General features: G+C 38.7%; 1 pseudogene; it reads left to right on the top strand.

Moving 5' to 3' along the window:
- The first annotated feature begins 2,099 nt into the window (after positions 1-2,099).
- LOC118829500 lies at positions 2,100-2,736 on the top strand (annotated as a pseudogene).
- Positions 2,737-5,925: the final 3,189 nt, after the last annotated feature.

Raw genomic sequence — 5,925 nt, 5'->3', positions numbered from 1 at the left:
CTCCTGTGCCATCCAGTATCTGTGTAAGGTCCCTTGGTCTCTGAGGCCCCATGTTAGTTCTCCTGACTTTCTCACTGGCTGCCCCCTGTGCCTAGAATGTCCTCCCCCACACACTCCTCTAGCTTCTGGATTCCTTAGTTTCTTTCAAGCCTCAGCACAAGTATCACCTTCTTCATAAGGTCTTTTCTGTTTCCCTCCGCTGTTATTGTCTTCTCATCCATCTTTACCTAGTTTCTGCTTGAAATTTACTTTGTATACACTTCTATATGGATATGTCGTCTTCTTCAGTAGAAAGTAAGTGCCCTGAGTTCAGGCACTGTCTTATTTTTGTCTTCATATCCCCAAATGTCTAGCACAGTTCCTGAAATATCACAGCCACATAATAAATGCTGTTTGATTGCTTCATTGATTTCTGCCTTGCTTTGACCTCAGAGTCCTCCATTTTCCCCAGCCCTCGACTTCCATCTTGATACCAGTCCTGTAGCTCTGTCTTTATCCCTCCCTATTAGGCACCTCTTCAGCTGGCTTCTTCTCTTCATGGGCTGCTTGACTTCATACCTAGCCATGCTTTGGATTTTCCAGCCCTGACTCCCAATCATGCTTCCATACTCCACCACAGATGTTTCTGACAAAGTGATATCTGAGAAATATATTCATATTCAGTCTCCAGGAGAAAATAGTCCAGGTGCTACAGGAGTTGGTTTTCTGCCATATTTAGGTCAGATGGAAAGACTGAAGACCAGAGGAGATCCACTTTCCTTTTAGTACAAATCATAAAAAAGGATAATGATCTGTAAAACTAGGTTATCGTTGTTTCTAATCAGGGGCCGCTGTCGACAAGATCATCTGTCTTGGCGAGGAAGTACAGATGGGAGTCAGTATGGATTCCACAGCCATCTGAATCCTCTTAGATTGCCCTGGAAATTACAGATTGAAGCCCAGGTTCTAAACAAAGCCACCGTGTAATCAGGAGCATGCGTCTGTGTCCTATTCTAGCTTCACCCTGCTTTGGGAGACCTGGAAGCAGCAATCAGCGCCCTAGAAATATTAGGAAAGAGTTGATGAGGGCTTTCTGTCAGTAGGGAGCCAAGATTTACATCAAAGGGCTGATCTGAGCCACAGGCTATGAAATGGAAGCTGAGAAACATGTATTGTGTGATAAAGAAGACAAGTTTTTCTTCTCCCAATACGTAGAAAATTCGCCAGATGCATTGATATAAAATGAGCCATTTTTCCATTGACTAATAATAATGGCACCTTCTGCAGAAGCCTCTCCCTCCCTCTCCAGCTGTTAATGCCTTCTTGTTTTTCAATATCTTTATATACTGGGTGTGTCCCTTGTATGTCCCTAGGCATGTATTTGTTGTCTCCCCTATTAAAATGAATGTTCCTGGGAGCAGAGACTACTTTTTGGTTTCTTGGTATCCCCAGTACTTAGCACAGGGCCTAGCACATAGTAGGTGATTAATAAATGCTTATTGACTAACTGGATGACATTTGAAGAGCATTTTAAGATTTACACAGTACTTTATATACATCTGCTTGACTCCTGTAACATCTTTATGAGGTAAATGACATAATTAGTGGTATTTTTGTCCCCAAATAATATAACTCAAACTGGAAGAAATTAAATGGCTTGTCTTTAATCATATAGCTAGAAAGTATGAGGCAGAATTAAAACCCAGATATCTCAAGTGAAATTCCTGCATTCTTTCCATTCCTCCCACTGTCTGCCAATGCTTCCTAAATTACAAATGTTCAGTGTCATGGCCAGTCACTAATCAGTAAATAAGCTTTTATTAAGCACTTACTATGTATATATCAAGCACTGTGCAAAGCCCTGTAGATGAAGAAAGACAAAAACAGTCCCTGCCTTCAAGAAGTATGTGTTCTAAAGACAACATGTAAATTAATAGATACACTTAGGATGCATACAAGGTAAACTGAGAGGGGAAAGCACTCGGCTATGGAAACTGGAATCAGGGGCCAGCTTAGATGATATAATTCAGACACTCAGTGGCAGCCTAGGTCAACCTTCACAATTTTATCAGTGCTTGAAACCCATATTAGTACCCACTGTATATTGGTACTGGTGGAAGATGGTGTCTATTTCAGCCCCAGCTGGGAGGCAGAACAGGGCAGAAGGACACCAGATCAATACCAGCAAGAATGAGGAAGATGCAGGGAAAATGTTTAGAGGTGGTTTCAGTTATGACACCAGATTATTTCACCAGGTTGGGTGAGGTGTTTGATTGCATGATAAAGATGGATCCTAACACAGGAAGATCTAGAAGTTTGGAGTTTATGCTCTTTAAAGAATCTGCTAATGTTGATGAGGTTTTTGGAACAGAAAAAATACAGCTTGGATGGATGAGTAACTGGTCCTTAAAAGACCAGGGCCATGAAAGAAAATCTTGTGAAGAAGGTCGATTAGAGGACTTACTCCAGAAGCTACAGAAGATAAAACCCAGGAATGTTTTGGAGACTTTGGAAAGATTGAGACTCTCAAACTTCCAGTGGATCCAAAAACAAACAAAAGTATTTGTATTCATCATTTTTTTAAAAGTCCATATTAAGAATAGTTTATAAAAGAAATTTCATTATGAAGGTAGAAGTAAATCCTAGACTAAGGTAGCCTAACCAGAAGTATCACAGCAATAGCAGCAGCAGCAACAGGAGAGCTCTGCAGGCAGTCAAGGAAGTGGAAGAAGCAGGGACCATACCTCTCCACCTTAATATGTCTCATACATCTCCCTGACTCCATTTTGTCATCAGATTCTGTGTACTCATCAAATGGCATGATCTCCACAGGATCTATTCTTACAGTACTAAATGAAGGCAGGTCCCTCAATACGTCTATGCCCCTAGCACTTTAATATTGTTTTGTAAATGTTAGGACAAATAACTTCTTTTGTTAGTCAATTCTGAATCACCAAGTGCTGTGGAGGAAACTTTTCTCCGGGTATTTTTATTGACCGTTGCCCATATTTGGGATTCTCTCCCTCTGCAACTTCATAAATGCCTGTTGATTGATTGACTGTTGCAAGATAGAGTTACTGAATCTCAGAAGTGACATGGGATTCCCAGACACTATCTAGTGTAACCCAATCCCAAGCAAGGTCTCTTTGTACTACATCCTTGCCAAGTGGTTATCCTCCCTCCAAGTGAAGGCCACCAGGAAGGGGGAAACCAATACCTCTCAGTGAAGACCATTGCATTTTATTGTCAGGGCTCATTTTCTCACCAAGAATGGAGATCTATCTCAGAAACTTGAGTCATAGCTCCTAGGTCTGCCCTACGAAGTCAAGCAGTTCAGTCTAATGCCTCTTCCATCTAACACTCCTACAAATACTTGAAATTAGCTACCATTCCTCTCTTCCCTTCAAGTATCCTCTTCTCAGTCAGTTGGTCAACGAGCATTAATTACATACTTACTATGTGTAAGACAATACACTGAGGGGTACAAAGAAAGGCAAAAATATGAGAGTAAAGATCCCCTGTTTACTTCAACTGAATGTTATGTTATCATCTCAAGTCCACCAAGCATCCTGGTTGTCTTCTGAATGCATTTAAATTTGTTAATGTCCAGAAAACAATATTTTAAGTGTGGTCTGACCAGCATAGAGCATAAAGGGGTTATCATCTGCCTCATTCTGAAGATAGTGGCTATTTTAATTCAGTCAAAGATATTGTTAGCCTCTATGATAGCCTACCACACTGTGAGATTACATAATTTATGGACTACCTGCCCCACCCCCCCATTTCTAAAGTGAATTATTTCTAGTCACATCTCTTTCCTATACTCAGATAACTGATTTTTTAAACTAAAATGTAGGACTTTTTATTTATCTCTATTAAACTTTATTTCATTAGATTTGACCTTTTTCTTGTAACCTACAAAACTATATTTGCATCCTGATTCTGTCATCCTACCTGTTATCTCTCTCTCTCCCTCTCAACTTTCATGTCATCTGCCTACTTAACAAGCATGCCTTCCAGGCCTTCATTCAAGTCTTTGAAAAAGAGCACAGGACCAAGGACAGATCCCTGGGAAACTCTACTAGTGGCTATCCTCCAAGATGAAATGGAGTCTTTAGGGACTCTTCTCTGAATCTGGTCATTCCACCCATTCTGAATCACCCTAACTGCAGAATTATGTACCACATTGTTTTCCATCTTTTCCATGACAAAAAAAAAATACTTTGTCGAATGCATCGATAAAATCTAGATAATCGATGTCTCTAACATTCCCCTGATCTACCAATTTAACAACTATGGTAGTCTGCCATGAACTGTTCTTAAGGAAGCCACGATCACACAAGGTGGTCACGGCTTCTCTTTCTAAATGCCCACAAATTATCCTTTCAATAATACATTCTAGAATTTTTAAGAATTAAAAATCAAGCTCATTGGCTTATATTCTTTGGACATCAGAAATCCAATTTCTATTCTTTGACATCATTTTCTATTTAGTTGTTCACATTCCAACTCAATCCAATTCACCAATAAATATTTATTAAGTGTCCCATGTGTATGACATGCCATGAATACAAAGACAGAAAGAAAACAATGCCTGTCCTCAATGAATTTGCATTATAATTCGGGAGTACAATGTAATCATGAACAAGTGTAATACATAGTAATAAATAAATGGCAAAGGAGGAAGCTAGGTAGTATAATAAATAGAATTCCGGACTTGAAGTCAATAAGACCTGAGTTCAAATCCTACCTCTCATAGTTATTAGCTATGTGACTCTGGATTAGTGCCTTTTTTCTTCAACCTCAGGTTTCTCATTTGTAAAATGGGGATAATAAAAACTCCTACTTCAAAGGATTGTTGTGAGGACCAACTGAGATCATATATGTAAAGTGCTTTGCAAATGTGAAACCATTATGTAAGTGTTAACCATTGCCATTTTTAAGGTGAGATCAAATAAAGTGCCCTAGGAATATTAAGGATGATGGGGAACATTTTCAAGTGGAGGGATTTGGAGAATAAAGGAAGATTTCTTGGTAGAAATGCCACTTGAGTTGATGGAAGGATACTGAAAGGCTAAGCTGAGGAGGGAGCACATCATTGGGAGACATAGAGAGGACCTAAGAAAATGCATGGAGGCTAGAGATGACATGTCTACTTTATGAAATAGCTTTTAAGTCTATTTTGGTTGGAATGTAGAGTGTATCAAAGAGAGTCCTGTGACATAAGGCTGGGAAGGTAGATTGGAGTCAGATTGTGGAGTACAGCCAATGTCTATGACCAGTTACTGTGTATGTCTTCCTATTCTAATATTCTCTCAGAATGGTTAATTTCTAGAAACCTATGCTGGAATCCTCCTGCTTTCTGTTCCACTTCACTGTACTTCCATTCTTCAGCCCAGCAGTACTCAAATTCCTTGGAACACATTTGGAAATGAACAGACCATATGTTTCCCTGGTGCATAGCAGATGAGACCTTTCCAAATAAAGATAAAAATTTGATTCATTGATTTGAACTTTTCTAAAAAAAGTTAATTTTAGAAACATAACAAAAAAGCCAAACATCTATGCAAATTTTATTAAATTCATATTGCTTTTTTTGTGAAACGCAATCCAGCTATGAGATAACACCTCTTCTTCCTCCTTCCCCCTTACCCTTACCCTCATTTCTAGAGACGGAGAATAATAGGTGTGGATATGTATGCAATGTCATGCATGTCTGCATATAATGTCAGACTTTTTCTGATATGTTGGTTAATTTTTTTTTCTAAAAAAATCTTCATTATAAGACATTTTCCCTGGGAAAGGAGGGAAGAGGAATATAGTAAAAAATAGGGATGATCTAAAAGATAACAAAATGTTTCAAAGAGAAAAATATTAAGTTTAATAAACTAAAACTTTTTACCTAAATGAAAGTGGTTTTAATTCATTTATTCATTTTTTACTTAC

The sequence above is a fragment of the Trichosurus vulpecula genome, chromosome 8 (genome assembly GCF_011100635.1).
Source record: "Trichosurus vulpecula isolate mTriVul1 chromosome 8, mTriVul1.pri, whole genome shotgun sequence".
Taxonomy (NCBI): domain Eukaryota; kingdom Metazoa; phylum Chordata; class Mammalia; order Diprotodontia; family Phalangeridae; genus Trichosurus; species Trichosurus vulpecula.
This window is presented reverse-complemented; position numbering and strand designations above follow the sequence as displayed.